The sequence below is a fragment of the Talpa occidentalis genome, unplaced genomic scaffold (genome assembly GCF_014898055.3).
Source record: "Talpa occidentalis isolate TD23 unplaced genomic scaffold, MPIMG_talOcc4v2.1 talOcc4.7, whole genome shotgun sequence".
NCBI lineage: Eukaryota > Metazoa > Chordata > Mammalia > Eulipotyphla > Talpidae > Talpa > Talpa occidentalis.
This window is the reverse complement of record NW_023605083.1, coordinates 77866557-77885246: the sequence shown is the minus strand read 5'-3', so window position 1 is coordinate 77885246 and position 18690 is coordinate 77866557. Positions and strand designations below refer to the sequence as shown.

At 41.9% G+C, this 18690-nt stretch overlaps 1 long non-coding RNA gene across 2 annotated transcripts; it reads right to left on the bottom strand.

Annotated features, from left to right (window-relative positions):
* Positions 1–2909: 2909 nt before the first annotated feature.
* Positions 2910–18168, bottom strand: LOC119230693 (uncharacterized). 2 transcript variants are annotated; one of them, XR_005121790.2, is made up of 5 exons: positions 18041–18168; positions 17566–17638; positions 16140–16233; positions 15006–15109; positions 2910–3207 (listed from the first exon to the last, which is right to left on the bottom strand). It is a non-coding gene; the product is annotated as an uncharacterized LOC119230693 (long non-coding RNA). The 2 variants fall into 2 exon arrangements; XR_005121791.2 differs by lacking the exon at positions 18041–18168 and adding an exon at positions 17739–17872.
* Positions 18169–18690: the final 522 nt, after the last annotated feature.

Here is an 18690-nt window from a genome sequence, read left to right as displayed (position 1 = left end):
AATGCATAGCCTGGCACTTGAAGAGTGTTCCTTGTTATTGTATTGGTATGGCCCAGGGCACTTGAACGCTACACCCCTAAGGGCAAACCACATTTTCCCACAAGGAAGACTGAACTCTGCTCCGAGATCAGGCCTCCTGTGAGATGGGATTGTTGGGAAGGGGGCAGAGCCGAATGGCCATTTTGAGGAGTCTTTAAAAGGAAGCCATTCACATGGGTTCACTGTGTGTGGAAGGCAGGTGCTCTGCTGACCAGGCAGATGGTAGGACACTGCCCCCCAGATCGCCCGCCCCCCATCTCAGCAGTAGCAGGCCTCTGCATGTCTTATTTGGTCCGGTGGCAGCAGGACTTGGGGAGACTGTGTGGAGGCACCTCAAGCTCTGATGGTCAGGGTTTCTGCACCCTGCTTTCTCCTACAGCTGCAGCTCCACCTCACACCATCTGTTGGGACTGGGCCTTTTCCTTCCCTCTACCCTGTTAGTTAAAATAGATCTTTTTCTTTTGCTTCACAAAATGCTCTTTTGTTTGCATTATGTGGCCACTAGTGTCTAGGACCCAGAATTGGTGAGAGGTTGAGACCTGTGTCCGTTTTCTTAGACCCTTTGCCCAGTAACAATTGAGACTTTAGAGATTGCACATTTCGCTGAATACAGTTAAAGCCTCCATAAAACTTGAATATTTGCTTTGGGTGATGTTGTGTTTTGTGGTTGCCCAGGACAAAGCCTCGTAAGTAAGTTTCCTTACTCCTTACTTGCTGAAATCATTATATACTTGTTGGGTAGTTTCTACAAAGTTGTAGGGAGCTTAAGGGAGTGATTGACAGGCAAGGATGCCATTGGTTACATTCAGAAAACCAGCAGAGTTGCTCTCAGCTGGTACCTCCAAACACTGGTGGCCTCGCCATGGTCACAAGTGCACCAAGTGTTTTGAGAGGATTTTTCCTAAAATCCCCTGCCACTTCACTCTGTCCCACGCCTTGTTCCTTGACCTGCAGGGTCCCAGGGGCTTTGTACGAATGGTGAGCCATAAGCATATCCCGTCACAGCAGATGTGGAGCTCTCCCCCACAGCATTACCTGTGGCTTGGATAGGTGGGTACCCAGTATTCTGATGAGAGGTGGTGACATAGGGGCCACCCACGACAGCTGAGATGTTATTTCCTCCAGTTGTATTAGCTGTATTAGATCCAGGTGGGCCCCACTGATGGAAATTAGGAACACCTAATTTGCAATTGTGGAAGTACTGTTGTCCCCAATCAGAGAATTGGAAAGATGGGTTCCATGTGTGGGGGACATACGTGCAAGTAGCAGTGTGTTTATGCTTTGGAGTGGGGCTGGCATTTGAGACCACAGTGGGTACAGTAAAGCTAGGTGAGCCCCAGTTGTAATAATCAGAGTTGTTAGCAGACTTGCCTCTTGTCCCATATGTTTTGTTTGTGGTGAGAGTTGCTCCAGGTGTAGGAGACATTCTTTGTCCAGCAGGGCCCAAGATGTTCTTATGGAAATTGGGATCACTGGGGTCTCCAAACGTGGGCACGGTGCTGTCATTTCCTTGTGTGCCACTCATATTTAGGTAAATAGAATTCCACGTGTACCAATCATAAGTAGAAGCAGACATGTCTGTGGTGATGTTTTTCCAGCTATAGTAACTGGGCTGTTATTTCATGTCATGGTACTTGTGTTTTGCATCACAGTTGGACCCCAGATGCTCGGATTTAAGGAGGCACCAAAGCCAATGCAGAGACATCTCTGTGTTGTCCTACCACAGGTGTTGGACTCAAGTGAGATGGATCCTGAGCAATACGAGGAGGAGTGGGAGGAGGGCTGGAGGCCCTTCTTTTTCTTCCTCTACAGTTGGGCATTCTCAATGTCGGAGAAGGAGTGGGGCATGTGTTGGATATACTATCCCCAGAGCTCCCACGGGGCACAGGGGTCACGTGTCCCATCACCCCAAGTGGGTCTGGGCTCATGGTGGCATAGTGTAAGCTATTGTCTTCAGTGTTAGAAACACTAGTAGCGATTCCAGAATTAGTGATAGTGGCTGTGCCACTGGAGACACTTGGGTTGGTAATCGAAGTCTGCTTGGCGTTTATAGTGGAGCCAGCTGTGGAATCTGACAATGTCAAACCCATAGAGTCCTGTTTCTTTGGGTTGCCAACAGATGGCTGGGCTACTGCAGGAGAACCTAGACCCATACCACTTACTGGGGCTGTCAGTCTGCCTGTTCGGCTCCCCACTCTGTCTCTGGTGAATCCTCTCACCCTCTGCACCTCTGGCCTGTACCCCAGTTCTTTTATGCATAAATAAATAAATCTTTAAAAAAAACCATAATTGTCAATGTTACACCATTCCACATTTCTCTAATTGAGCCTAGCAGGCTCATTTTGGTCCAGTTTGAAAATCTTAAATGTGAAAAGATTATATTCTAGATAAGTGGTGGGCTATCATGACAGCAATTCACCAAATGCATTAGATCATATTGATTACAGGCCATTTTCTCTGGTTTTCCACGTATTTCTAGGTATTCCTGCCTAGAAAGCTAATACATCATTTACTATAAATAGATAATGGAGAAAATATTAGATTAAAATAATCTAATGCAGTTTGTTTGCTAGAAGCACACAAGCTGGTGTGCACTGCATGTTTTTGGCACCTAAATGTGACTCTAGAGAACGTTATGTCCAAGAGAGGAGACAGGTTCAGGGCACAGAAAGACAAGAAAGAAAGCAAAGCTATGTGTAGGCCAGAATTTCTATAACTTACCTATCTTTTTTTCCCCAAAATAACCTACTTTCCTTGGGTTATGTCCAGTGTTTTTCTCTCTCAGGGATGTTGTGTGTTAGCCATATGACATGCAGAAACTTTAGAACCAAGTGACACACTATTCAATCAAAATATTTATATATATTTTCAGTTAATTTTTTATTTAAAGTAATGTTGGACATAATATATTACAACATTGGTTTTATTCTTTTCACATGAGATTATTTTTCATAGTAATATCAGAACAAATTTGGGCTTCCATCACCCAACAAACTTTGGATTGGTTAGGATACAAAAGGTTTTGCTCACATCCACACTATTTGGAAAAATGAGAAATACAAGCTCTTTTCAACCTCTTGAGAAGCAGAAATGATTTCCAATTGTAGCATTTAGCCATCATTCTTTGGTATCATTTCAGTGGAATTCAACGAGGTACACTTGATGTTCCTGTTTGAACAAAAACAGTCAGTCAGTACACATTTTGGTCAAAGAATTCCTCAGGAATTCTGAAAAAGATAGTCACATCTTTGAATTTAATTGAAAACATTTAATTATAGGCATGTTACTTCCTTTTTTTCCCCAAAGAGGAAAAAAATCATTTGACTGTGGTGAGTGTTAGGACTTCCAAACAATAAAAAGAATTTGGACTACAGTATCCTAGAGAAACCCACCTCTTAATTTTCCTTATCAAATGGTAATAGATGAAGAGAATTTAGGGGTGGGGGGTATAGGTTTCCCCTGCTATCCAAAAGTAGATTATTCCTGTTTGGTATTGACTCCTAGGGCAAGTCAGGGATAATTAGGCAGCCTCAAGGACAGTGCTGGGACTTCAGGAGAGTTAAGGAAGGCTCCAGAGATAAGGGTAACAAATTCCAAAGGGGACTAATCAGACAACCCGGGACAAAGGTCAACAGGACATTCCAAATCATACTTGTATGGAGTGCACATATTTTCTCCCAATCAGTAGGGTGTCTCTATGTTTTGGTTATTGTCTCTTTTGCTGGACAGAAGCTTTTTAGTTTGATGTATTCCCAGCTGCTTATCTTTCCTTCATTTTCTTTACTTCTGGAGATGTTTCTGATATGTATGTCATGGAGAATTTTATCTATGTTTTTTCTACACATTTTGTGGTTCTGGTCTTATATTCAAGTCGTTTATCCATTTTGAGTTGTTTTTTGTGTATGGTGTGAGGTAGTCAACTAGTTTCATTCTTTTGCATGTAGTAATTTTCCCAGCATCATTTATTGAAAAGACTGTCTTTGTTTCTTTGCATATTCTTTGTTGCTTAGTCATATATTTTAAACCATAGATCTGTGGCTTTACTTCCTCATTTTTTTTTAAAGATTTATTTGTTTGTTTATTTATTTATTTATGCAAGCACTGGGTACAGTCAGAAGCACAGGAGGGTGACAGAATTCACCAGAGCCAGAGCGGGGAGCAGAACAGGCAGACTGATGAAGTACACTGCTGAGAGGAGCAGCGGGCGCAGCAGGAGAGGTCTGCGCACCATGTGGGACCCTTGCTGGTGGCCAGGGTTTGAACCGGCATTGCAGAGGCTGTGGGCAGCTTCCCAGCCCAGAGCTCAACCGCTGCGCCACCCGGGAGGCCCTACTTCCTCATATTCAATTCATTTCCATTATTCAGTCTGTACCATGCATTTTTAATTATTATAGCTTTATAATATAGATTGAAGTCTGGGAGTGTGAAACCTATATTCCCCTATTTTTTAATCAGAAGAGCTTTTGCTATTTGATGTTTTTGTGATTGCATATGAATTTCAGGAATATTTGTTCTATTTCTTGGAAGAATGTCATTGCAATTGTGTTGAATCTGTAAATTGCTTTCAGTAGATGGCCATTTTGATAATGTGAATTCTTCAAACCCAACAGGGAATATTCCATTCATTGTGTATTCTGTTTCTTTCAACAAAGTTTTATAATTTTGTTTGTATATGTGGTTCACTTTCTTTTTTAAGTTTATTCTTTTTAAGTTTATTAATATTAAAATATTAATATTTTTAATATTTTGGGGTACAATTTTGAATGGGATGGTTTTCTTAATTTCTTCTTCTTCAGACTCATTGTACATAAGAAGGCTACTGACCTTTGTGTTGATTTTGTAACCTGCTACTTTGTATATAAGAAGGCTACTGATTTTTCTGTTGATTTTGTAACCCGCTACTTTACTAAACTGTTTTAAGTTTTTCTGTAGAGATTTTAGGGTTCTCTCTCTATATTATCTTTATCATATCACCTGCAAATAGTGATAGTTTTACCTATTTCCCTATTTGGATTCTTGTATGTCTTTCTCTTGAATAATTGCTCTAGCTAGGAATTCAGCATTATATTAAAATGTGATGATGACAGAGGACATCCTGTCTTGTTCAAAATCTTAAAGGAAAATGTTTTCCATTTTCAATATAGAGAATACCCTCTGGTGTTGTATTGTCATATATGGCTTTTACTATGTTAAAATATGTTGCTTTTATCCCAAGAATTTCAATGGTCTTCACCATAAATGAATGTTGAACTTTGCCAAATGTTTTTTGTGTGTCTACTGAGAGAAGCATATAGTTATTTTTATTTTTATTTTTGTTGATATGGTGAATTACATGGTGTTTTATCCTTCTGATGCACTGCTGGATTCAGTTTACTAGGATTTTATTGAGCATTTTTCCATCTTTGCTCAGTGGGGAGATTGTTCTACAGTTTTCTTTTTGTTATTGTTATTATATTTGTTTGATTTCAGTTTGGTGTAATATTGACTTCATAAAATTTATTTAGTATTATTTTTTCTTTGTCAATATTTTTTTTTGAAAGAGGAAGAAGTTTTTTTTCAAAGATTTATTTATTTATATAAGAACTGGGTACAAGCCAGACGTGCAGGAGGGTGAGAGGATTCACCAGAGACAGAGCGGGGAACAGAACAGGCAGACTGATGAAATACACTGCTGAGGGGAGCAGCGAGTGGGACAGGAGAGGTCTGCTGTGCCATGTGGGGCCCTTGCTGGCAGGCCAGGATCAAACCGGTGCTGTAGAGGCTGTGGATGGTTTCACAGCATGGTGCTCAACTGCCTGAGCCACCAGGGGAGGCCCTTCTTTGTCAATATTTTGAAAGACTTTTTGTAGGGCAGGGATAAGTTCATCTTTGAAAATTTAGTAGGGCCTCCTTGGTGGTGCAGGCAGTTGAGCATAACACTGTGGAGCTGTCTGCAAGCCTCTGCAGTGTGGTTCAATCCCAGCCAGCTGGCCAGGAAATAGCCACATTGCACGGTAGACCCCTCCTGTTGCCTGCTGCTCCCTTCAGTAGTGTATGTCAGTTAGTTTGCCTGTTCTATCCCCTGTTTTCTCTCAGCTGAATCCTATCACACACCCACACATATGGCCTGTACCCCAGTTCTTGTATGCATGAATAAATCTTAAAAAAAAAAAATAGAAAGTTTGTTAGAACTCATTTGTCAAACCATCTGGTCCTGGCTTTTTTTGTTTTTGAGGAGGAGGGTTTGTATTGCTGTTGATTTTGCTGCTTGTAACTGGTTTGTTTAGTTTTCCTATTTCTTCTTTATCCAGCTTTGGATGATTGTATAGTTCTAGGAATTTGTCCATTTCTTCTAGATTGTGGAACTTGTTGCATATAAATTTTCATATCAATTTCTGATTATCCTCTGGATTTCTGCTGCGTTTGTTGTAATTTACCCTCTTTCATTTATGATCCTATTTATTTGAATTTTCTCCCTTTACTTCTTTCTGAATCTGAACACAGGTTTGTCTGCTTCATTTACTTTTTCCGGAAAACAATCTCTTTGTTTCATTGATATTTTAGATTGTGTTTTCATTTCTATTTATTTCTGCTTGATTTTTGCTATTTCCATTCTTCTACTGGCTTGTTGTTGTACTTTTTCTAGCTCTTTGAAATGGGAGATTAGGTTATTTCATTGTGTTCATTTTTGTTACTTGGTATGGGGTTGTATTGATATCCCTTTCCCCCTTATTACTGGTTTTGCTGTGTCCCATACATTCTTTTTTTTTTCTTTTAAAGATTTATTTATTTATTTATACAAGTACTGGGTACAGTCAGAAGCGCAGGAGGGTGAGAGAATTCACCAGAACCAGAGTGGGGAGCAGAGCAGGCAGAAGGACCGAAGTACACTGCTGAGAGGAGCAGGAGGCAGCAGGAGAGGTCTGTGTGCCATGTGGGACCCTCCTCCGGTGTCCAGGGAGCAGCCGGGGATCAAACCAGCGCTTCAGAGGCTGCGGCAACTTTGCAACCCAGCGCTCAACCGCTGCGCCACTGGGGAGGCCCCTGTGTCCCATACATTCTTGAAAGTTGTGTTCTCATTGTCATTCATCTCAAGGTATTTTTTAATTTCTTGTTTGATTTCCTCATTAATCCACTGATTTTTCAGCAATGTGGGATTCAATCTCCATGAAATGGGAGTGTTCTTTGCTTTCTTTTCATGGTTAATTCGTAGTTTGATGCCTTTATGGCTGCCTTTGTATGCCATAAAGAGAATATCCTTGGTATGATTTTGGTCTCCATCACTTGTTGTCTTCTGCCCAATAAGTGGTTGATCCTGGAGAAAGATCCAGGTGTTGCTTGAGAAAAAGGTGTATTCATATTTTTATGGATCCAGTGTACTATAATGTCTGTTTGGCCCCTGTGGTCCAGATCTTTATTTAGGGCTATTGTGTCCTTGTTTATATTTTGTCTCATTTATCTGTCCCATGGTGAGAGTCAGGTGTTGAAGTCTCCTATCACATATGTATTTTCTCGAATGTCTGTTTTCAGAGATGATAGTTAATAGTCTAATGTATTTTGTTTTTCCATCATGTAGTAAGTATATATTGATGAACATTAAGTCTTCTTGGTGTACTGTCCCTTGACCATTATCTAGTGACCAGATACGTCTCCCACCTTTTCACTTTGAAGTCTATTTTATCTGATATAAGAATGGCGGTCCTTATCTTCATTTGGGTGCCATTTGTTTGTAGAATTGTTTTCCAATGCTTTGCTTTCAATCTATGTTCATCATTAAGCCTAGGTATGGTTCCTGGAAATAGCAGAAGGTTGGATTCTCCTTTTCTTGTCCAGTCTGCTATTCTGTCTTTTTAGTGGTGAGTGGAGTCCATTTACATTTAGTCTGCAATGGCCATTTTTTCATTATTTTGTGGTTTTGTTTATTACCTTGCTTTGTTTTTCCTGCTGAATCCTGCATTATTTAGATTTCAAGGCTTTTTGTAATATTTCTGGGAGTGCGGTTTAGTAGCAGCAAGTTTCTGAAGGTTTTGTTTATCCATTAAATTCTTTATTATTCCCTAATAGAGGAAGGAAGGAGAGCTTTGGAGGATAAAGTATTCTTGGTTAACATTTTTTTTGTCTTAGGGTTTGTTGAATACATCAATCCAGTCTCTTCTTGCCCATAGTGTTTCTTCAGAGAAGTCTGCCAGCCTAATTGGTTTTCCTTTTTAAGTTATTGTATTTCTATTTGTCCCCAGGTTCTTCTTTTTTGTCTTGGACTCTTGGAGCTTTGCTATTGTATGTCTTGCTGTAGATTTCCTTTCATTATCATAATCTGGTGTACTTTAACCTCCTGTATGTGTATTTTCATTTTCTTCTTCATATTTGGGACGTTCTCTTCCATTTTATTTCCTGTCTCTCTCTTCACTGTCTGAGATTTTTATGATTCTTATATTTCCCTTCCTCAGGATATCAGATGGCAGGCAGGACTTCTAGTCACTACTCCCAAGGCATTGGGGGCACAGGAATTGAAGGGGAGGGATTTCTGCAGTTCCCACCTGGCTACACTTCCAGGCTCGCCTACAGCGCGTCAGTGAACACTGGAGCAGGTGGGGTTGAGGGTGGGAGTTTCTCGGGAGTTTCTCACAGATCCCACTGAGCAAGTGACTACTCTGCCAGATGCTGATGTAAGCTGTGATTTGCCACAGGTGCCCCTGCCTGCCAATCCCCACTACATACAGTAAGAAACAAAGCATCAGCCTGGGGTAGCCATCGGTCCTCTGTGAAGTGCTGTATTGCCAGGTACAAGCTTTGGCCCAATCTGCTGGGCAGTGCCTGCAGGTTGAGTACGTTGAGTAGGATGTACTTCTGCACTGAACTGCTAGGTCTCTAGTTTGTCACTCAAAAAAGCAAATTAAAGAAAAAAAGGGGAGAAAAGAGAAAGAAAGAAAGAGGGAATGAATAAAAAATAGAGAAGAGGAAAATGGTGGACAAAAAGAGAGGAAAAAAATTAAAAATGAGAGGAAAAAAAGAAGAAAAAAAGATTGCACCCAATACTGTTGGCACCAAGAAGTAAGTGGTGGCTATTTTAGCCTGATCCACTGTGGGGTGCTGTAGGCTGAGTGTGATGTTCTTTCCAGGGTCTGCTCTCTCATGAGGTGGTGCCTCAGAAAAAAGGGGAAAAACAGATGTGAGAGGAGAGAGGGTGAAGGAATCATTGGGAAAAAATAGAACAGTATTTTTGCCTCAGGGTTCTGTGCTCTGTGAGGAGCTGTGGCCAGGGTTGTAGTCCTACTGCAAGGTGCTGGGGGGCTGAGTGCTATGCAGTTACAACTTAAACTGTTTATGTCTCTCCAAGATGTGACCCATGTGGCTTGTTGTAGTGGAGCCCACACAGTAAGCAACATCTAGGAATTGAGGTCTAGCTGTTGTAATGAAAATAGAAAGAGATTCACTACTGGGTTTTGAGCATCAAGTCCCTCACCTATTTCCTCATCACAATGGCTAATGGCTAATTTTCCATGGAGTTTTGTGGGTGACCAGGAAAGTTCACATCTATGCTCAGGACTTTTCAGTGTGGAAGGAAAAATAAAACTGCTACTGATGGTAAAATAAAAACTCTACAAGACCATGTTCAGTAGAATGACTTTAAATTGGCTCAGTCTCTATTCCAGTCATGTCACTGCACATAGATGTGACCCTCAGGGGAAGGGGTCAAGTAGAGCAATAAGCTCTGTTTCTATAAGACACTGATCAGCCAGAATTCAGAAATAGCTGAAATATTTAAAAGATTATATTCTAATAGTTACCATAAAGGGACTTTGTAAGGAAATTTCTTAGGCCTCCCTGTGGCCTATGGGTTAAATCTCAGTGCAATCACCCTTTCTCTGCTATGGTCTCATTTCAATTCCAGATAGGGAGCATGACGCAGCAGACCTCTCTTACCTCGCTTGCTGCTCCCCTTAGCTGTGTATTTCAGTAAAGCTGCCTGTTCTGTTACCTGCTCTTTCTCTGGTGAATCCTCTCACCCTCCCGCACATCTGGCCTGTACCCCAGTTCTTGTATAAATAAAAAAATCTTAAAAAAAATCAAAAATGAAGAAAAACTTGCAATATAATGACACTTTACTCATCTACACCCAGATTTCCAAAACTTAAGTGCATTAAGAACCACCTGTTGCACCTGCCCTGGTGGCACAGAGGTTGAGCACTGGGCTGCCCATAGCCTGTGCAGTGCAGATACGATCCCTGGTCACCGGTAAGGGTCCCACATGGTGCGAAAGACCTCTCCTGCCGCACCCACTGCTCCCCTAGCAGTGTATTTCATCAGTCTCTGCCTGTTCTGTTTCCTGCTCTGGCTCTGGTGAATTCTCTCACCCTCCCATGCTTCTGACTGTACCCAGTGCTTGTATAAATAAATAAATAAATATATTTTTTTAAAGACCATCTGTTCCAGGTGCCCTAGGGGACCGTTTAACCATCTCATAACTCATATTAACTATAAGGACAATAGTGGCGAGTCAGTAAAATCACGGAAACAACATTTCTAATAAATGTCAAAATGTGGCAACATTTCCTTCCCTGGAATTCTGCTTCTCTCCCACTTTCTTCTGTGAGGGCTCCAGGAATAATGAGAAACCCAGTGTTCCATCTTTACACCCTAGTCAATGCTGCCTTGGCAGCCAAAGTTTAAGAAATTTGTTTTGGAAAGCGTTCCTCACAGTCCCCATCTCCTAAGAATTCTGGCACAAGGCTATGGGGGCGGGGGGGGGAAGGGGCTGTAAACAACCTGATGGACAGAAGCGACGCTGCAGTCAAATCTGCTTTTCCCCTCTCTCCCCTGGGTAGTGACTAAGTGCTCCAAATGTGAGAGGAAAAAAGAGTTTCTTTTCCATCATTTACCTTAGTGTCCCATACTAAGGGACTCCATGAAGGTCACAATTCATCTCGACATTCTTCTTTCCTAAAGGTTCACCTAGCAGGATCTGAGCTGGATCTCTAACTTGCACGACAAATCAACACCCCATTAGGGTGGGGAGGACAAGGCTTTCCAACTCAGAATTACTTTTATGATGACCACAGAGAAAACTTTTGATTAGGCTTCAAAACAGCTCTTCTTTCTCAAGAAACTCAGGGAATGCTGCATGTGGCATTCAGAATCCAGGAGCTGTCCATGGTCCAATATCTTTGTAAGAATGCTGTTGTGAGAGAGGGGTGGAGCAACATGGCGGCGAGGAGATGCTGTGAGTAAGATCTCCCATTAAAAAAAGTTAATAGGGAGGAAAAGCGGCAGGTCCCAGTGAGAACTGGGACACGGAAGATAAACAGGTGACTCCAGCAAACTGCCCGAAGAGGAAAGATGCCATAAAAGAGGACTAGAAGGGAGGAAAGCGCAGAACCCTGCTCCCCTACCCCACCCACAAAGTCGGCACTCTCCGACCATCAGAAAGAAGGGAAAAAACAAACTAAAATGACCAACAAGAATGAACTACGCATCAAGCGAGACTGAGAGGAAAGGAACTATTGCAGCCACCACACCCCATGAACGGGAGCTGTGGAGAACCCTGCAGGATTCGCTGCGGTGGTGAGTGAACGGCTCCGGGAGCCATTAGAGAACAACAAAGACCACCGGAGGAGACCCGCACACAGCCCCGGGCCGGCCAGTAAGCTTGTGCAGAAAAGCTGCGCGCTTGGCGCACTTGAAAAGCAAACGCAGATCTGGATCGCGGCTGCCCAGGTCCTCGCGCCTGCGACCTAGGCTTGCGGGGAGACGCGCGGGGACCCTCACTGAGGTGAAAGTCCCTCACTGAGTAAGCAGGAAACAGGTGCTGAGGCACGGGAGCGGGGTGCAAAAGGCGCCATTCCCGTACCACTGAACTGGGCTACAGCCCACCTCCTGGACCTGAGGGCTTTGGAACTGACACCGAGGGCACGAAATTGGGGGCGTGGGTTCTCCATGATGGTGGGGCACAAGGCAGACACAGCACCCCAAAGCCGTTGAGGTTTACCCTACCATTCCCGCTCTGTTCCCTGTCCCACGGGGCGGGGGGGGGGGTGTCGAAAAACAGCCCCTCAAGGACAATAGGAGAGATCTCTGGCGCCACCTAGCGAACAGAAAAAAAAAGTCACTAACACCCCATAGAACAGGGGAATTTCTTAAGAAAAGACTTCTTGAAAAAGGCAGAAGGCTTCCGGAGGACCCAGTGGCCAGCTGGGAAGTTAGCCCACGCCAAGCCCCTCCCTACCAGCAGTCTGAGCCCACAGAGGGAGCAGGCACCCACGTTTGGGGCAGACCGGGCACGCAGAAGAGTGTGTCTGAGACCGGATGTGCAGGGACTGCGTCCTGCTTCGCCATTTTAGAACAGGGACATTTCTTCAGTAAAGACTGCCTGAAACCAGCAGAAAGCTCCCTCAGAAGCCAGAGATGGCTCCTGGAGGTGCCAGAGGGGAGAGGAGAAGTTCACCCAAGATGCCGGCCAGTCCGAGCAACACAGTGTCCCAATGCATACGACAAATTAGAAAACAGACAGTAGGGAGTACAAGAACCACACGCAACCTAACAAATCCTCAGGAAAGAAGCACACCACAAAAAGAAAACCACCCCCCAGATTGCAACAACAGTAACTTGGAAGAACTTCTGAGCCTTCCAGAAAGAGAATTTAAAATTGCCATGATTAAAAAAATGACAGAACACATAAAGGAAAACAATAATCAGAAGAAGGAAATTGAGTCCCTAAAGAGGGAAAACAATGGTCAGAAGAATGAAATTGAGTCCCTAGAGGGAAGTAAAAGAAACGCAGGAGATCAAAGAATTAATGGAGGAACTAAAGAATTCTGGGAAAAGCAAGAAAGCAGAATAGATGAAATGGAAGAACGAATAAGTACTCTTGAAGACACAGAAATAAAAAGAACCAAAACAGAAAAGGAAAGAGAAGTATGAAGGAAAAAGAATGAAGAAAGACTTCGGGAACTATCTGACTCCATGAGCAAAGGAAATATGAGTTATAGGAATTCCAGAAGGAGAGGAGAGAGATGTAGGAACAGAGAAAATATTCCAGGAGATAATAGAAGAGAACTTCCCAAATGTGAAGAAGGAGTTGAAAATTGATATACAAGAAGCAAGAACACCAAACAATAAATCTGAAAAAGAAGAAATCCAAAAAAAATCCCTTTTATTATCAAAACAAAAAAAAATCAAATATTTGGGAATAAATCTAACAAAAGAGGTAAAGGACCTATACAAAGAAAACTATAAAACACTGTTAAAAGAAATAGAAGACACAAAGAAATGGAAAGATATCCCCTGCTCATGGATTGGAAGAATAAACATTATTAAAATGGCCATCCTACCAAAAGCAATATACAGATTCAATGCTATTCCAATCAAAATTTCAATGTCATTCTTCAAAGAAATAGAACAATTATTGATGAAATTCATATGGAATCACCAAAAACCCCGAATAGCCAAAGCTCTACTGAAAAAAAAAGAAGGAAATGGAGGCATCACACTCCCAGACTTCAAACTATACTACAAAACCATAATCATCAAAACTGCATGGTATTGGAACAAGAACAGACATACAGACCAATGGAATCGAATAGAATATCCAGAAATAAACCCACAGATTTATGGTCAACTAATCTTTGACAAAGGAGCAAAGAATATGCATTGGAGCAAAGAAAGATTGTTCAATAAATGGTGCTGGGAAAACTGGGTCGCTACATGCAAAAGAATGAAGCTTGACCACTACCTCACACCATACACAAAAATCAACTCAAAATGGATTAAAGAACTAGACATAAGACCTGAAACCATAAAATACATAGAAGGAAACATAGGCGAAACACTACGTGATTTGCACATCAAAGACATCCTTAAAGACACATCACTCAAAGCAGTGATAGTGAAGGCAAAGATCAACAGCTGGGACTACATCAAATTAAAGAGCTTCTGCACAGCAAAAGAGACAATAACAAAAGCAAAGAGAAACCCCACCAACTGGGAGAACATTTTGCACACAACACTAATGATAAAGGACTGATCACAAAAATCTGCAAAGAGCTGATGAGACTCAACAACAACAAAGAAAAGAATACAGTCAAAAAATGGGCAGAAGAGCTAAAAAGAAACTTCTCTGAAGAGGAAATGCAAATGGCCAACAGACATATGAAAAAATGTTCAACATCACTTGTAATGAGGGAAATGCAAATCAAAACTACCATGAGATACCATCTTACACCAGTGAGAATGGCACATATTAAAAAAAAAAACTAGCAATAACAAATGTTGGCGAGGTTGTGGAGAAATAGGAACTCTTCTACACTGTTGGTGGGATTGCAAACTGGTCCAACCACTATGGAGAGCTGTGTGAAGATTTCTGGACCTATTAAACATAGAGCTCCCATATGATCCAGCAATTCCACTCCTAGGTATTTACCCAAAGGACACAGAAACATCAATTCCAAAGAGCACCTGCACCCCTATGTTTATAGCAGCACTATTTACAATAGCTAAGCTTTGGAAACAACCCAAATGCCCAAAAATAGATGACTGGATCAAGAAGATGTGGTACATATACACCATGGAATATTACTCAGCATTCAAAAAAGATAAACACATGCAATTTGCAGCAACATGGATGGCGCTGGAAGGGATCATGCTCAGTGAAATAAGCCAAAAAGAAAAAGAAAAATACCGGATGGTCTCACTCATAGCAGGAATCTAGAAAACTTAAATAAGGGACCAGGAAAATGAATAACTATAAGAAAGTGAAAATCAAAATCAACAAAAAACTATGAACCAGAGACACTTTGTGGGGGAGCGGGGGGGGGGGGGCGGGAGGGGAGGGATTGGGGTCAGAATGTGGGGGTTGCAATTGTATGGGGGAATATAAAAATAAAATTTATTATTTAAAAAAATAAATAAAAACAACAAAATATAAAAAAAAATAGAATGCTGTTGAACCCAGCAAAGTAAATAGAAGCCAGTAATATGCACTCCCCCCTTACCTTGACTGTAAGAGCAGATCCTTCCTGTAACTTGGAAGTTTTCGAGAAAGATCTGATTATCCAGAGTATTAGAATTCCTTCTGAAATTACATGGTAAGCTGAAACTTAAGAGTGAATTCAAAAGAAAACAAAAATAAAATTAACATTTTGAAAACCTGCACACAAAATGTAATTACCTGCAATTCTGCTTCCCATGACCATGCATGAGTGACATTATTTGCAAACCAGGTCTCACAATTCTTAAAGGTTTTTGCAAATCTTACTGCATTTTCTGTATGGCTGATAAGCCACTTTAATCCTTCTTGGAACATGGCAAAGAAAAGTGCTCAACGGAATAGTAGGTCACTTTCTACTGTAGTTCCACAAAAGTATGTATTGTTTTCTTGTCAACAGGCATAAGATACCTTAACAAAATTATCCATGTTGGATCTTATCTGCTGTACATTACTAGGACAAAGGCCAGGCTAGTGTTTTTATATTTTATGTAACTAAACACACTAAGCGTTCATGGAAGATTTCAGATATCAACTAACTTGTCAGCTGGTTAAGAGGCAATTCTTTTGGAATAGTTTATTATTGCAAAGTATTTCCAAGAGGTATTTAGAAACACAATAAAGTTCTTTTCAAACATTAGACAGAAAGTGATGATCCTTCACCAGTCTATATATTTCATTCATTGATCTTATTTCATTCATTTTTATACTAATTAGTTACGCACAGTATGCCAAAAGACTGAACTGCAATTTCTCTAATGTGTAAGCTGAACAAGATCCCCTCTATTTCTTACCTCCTTTACTCCCATTGAAAAATATAATTATGTCTTAAATTGTATTATACATCTCAAATTATTAAATACATGAAATACCAAAAAATCCAGTATCATTTGAAAAAAAAGAAGTATCTCTTCACTAATACATATGCATACAAATTCAGAATGGGGTAACAGGAAAAAATGACAAATCTGTATGTAAACTTTCAAGCCAATGCACTAATAACTTGAAAACTACATATGTATTAATCACCAACACACATTTACGTTCTTTTTGGGGTACTCAACAAGATTTTGCAAATCCTAAACATAAGATGACTCAGGAGCAAAAACAAACTCATTAAAATGATTGAAAATTTGCTTACCTCTCTTAAATATAGTTCATTTAAAACCAAGAATTCACTTTTGATTGTTCTCAATAGATTCCAGTAGGCACACATCTCATTGCACAAAAAAACCCTAAAAAATTAAGATGTTTTCTAGTCAATTAACAAAAATCACAAATGTCACTCTTCCCCACCTTAGGAAATATTACATGGATGAGAACATTTCTCTGCTCTCACTCATGGTCATTTTATGTACAAGAAGTTACACTGTCAAACAGACTTTTCAAAAAGGAAACAATATGCAATATAAAATTATTAAATAATTCAATTTTAGAAGTTCTTATCTTAGTCACTACAATTAACCTGATATTGAACAGCAACACACATTTGTTTCTTCCACCAGTTTTCAAAAAGACCTAACACATCTAGCAATGGTAGACACCATTATTGCCCCAGCCAGTAATCAACAATATTAATTTGTAAAAGCTATTGAAAGAAAACAGAAAATCACTTCACAGGGAGTTTGCTGTTTGTTCACTACACTATCCGTGGCATCTAGTCTGAGCTGTCCAGACCAGACCACCAGTCATAACGTGACTATTTAAATAAATCCCTAAATTAAATGAAAGGAAAAGCTGCACTAATCACTTTTCAACTGCCTAATACTCACATGTGATTTCTGGTTACAGTACTGAACAGAGAAAACGCAGAAACTTCTATTACTACAGGGAAGATCAGTCAATAGTCAAATGATGAACATTCTCCAAGACTGGCACTTGGTTACATATCATCTTACCTACCTGGAGTGGCCAGTTTTTCAAAAAACTCCTAACTGCTCTTCCTATAAGGAACTCTTCTGCACTGTTGGTGGGGGTACAAACTGGTTCAACCACTATGGAGAGCTGTGTGGAGATTTCTGGACCTACTAAACATAGGTTTCCATATGATCCAGCAACTCCACTCCTAGGTATTTACCCAAAGGACACAGAAACATCAATTCCAAAGAGCACTTGCACCCCTATGTTTATAGCAGCACTATTTACAATAGCTAAGCTTTGGAAACAGCCCAAATGCCCAAAAATAGATGACTGGATCAAGAAGATGTGGTACATATACACCATGGAATATTACTCAGCATTCAAAAAAGATAAACACATGCAATTTGCAGCAACATGGATGGAGCTAGAAGGGATCATGCTCAGCGAAATAAGCCAGAAAGAAAAAGAAAAATACCGGATGGTCTCACTCATAGCAGGAATCTAGAAAACTTAAATAAGGGACCAGGAAAATGAATAACTATAAGAAAGTGAAAATCAAAATCAACAAAAAACTATGAACCAGAGACACTCTATGGGTGGTAGAGGGCGGGAGAGGAGGGATTGGGGTCAAAATAAGGTCGGTTGCAATTGTATGGGGAATATAAAAATAAAATTTATTATAAAAAAAATCTCTTAAACACTTGTACCTTACAAGTGAGAAATGGGTGGTAGACGGAGGAATGACGATTTCACAGTCCTTAAATCCGCAGTCATCAGCGCCTGAGAAGGACAGACAATCTCCAACGCAGTGTAACTCTTTCCCCTATTACCTCCCGCACAGACCCATGGACCAGAGTCCCTAGAAAGGCCCTGGACTGACCTGTCCCGTCTATTTCCACCACCCTTTGACCTTCAGCTCCAACTCTGGAGTCAGAGGACCAGGCTCCTTCCCCTGCGCCCTCCCAGGGTCCTTCCCCGCGCCCAGACAGCACCCGGGGGCTCAGCTCCCCAGAGCTCAAACTGCCGCCCTAGGGTCTGGCTCCCGCCCCGCCCCCTACACTGGGCCACTGGGACCGTTGAAAGGGGGGTGGGGGGCCAGAGCCTCCCAGAGAAGGTCGCCAAGGGTGGGCAGAAGCCAGCCCCGCCCCAGCCTCAGCCCCAAACCCACGCAGCCCATCCCACCTTCCCAGCGCCCGGGGTTTCAGCTCAGACCAGCTCCCAGGTACCATCCCCACCAGAACCGGCCGCTCCGCCGCCTTCCCCGGGTCAGCGGACGAGGGCTCCTCCCTAAAGGTGGGTGGGGAGGGGGGACTGGGGGGCACCTCCTTTCCGAGCGGCGCGTGACGTCATGGAGCCTGCAGCGGGCGGGCGGGGCAGCCTCCGCCCTGTGCAGCCCCTGAGGTCTCTAACCTGAGCATCTGCAGGTTGAGAGAGAAGGCTGGGACCTGAGCTGGGGTGTGGGGGCTGCAGGAACTTACCTCTGGGACCGAGAAGGGTGGAATGTGGTGAGAGGGTCCTTTGATAGATGGTCCTGCGCGCCCTTTTGGTGTGAGGCTGCTCTGGGCCCTCTGACAGAGGGATGAGTAGTTGGCCTTGTTCTGGGCAGAACAGTTGGGTGCAGGGAGTATACATTGCAGTAGCAACCAAATTCTTTACTTCTAGGTTGCATAAGTCATCAGGGGTGCATTATCAGAAGAAAATATACAGATATGTAAATAAAAATAGCCTACTCGTAGATAGCACTTACATGTCACGCACAGACTGTCTAAGGCTTTGCAGGTATTTTCATGTCACAATTTGCGTGGGGAACCTTAGTGCCTTCCTGGGCACAT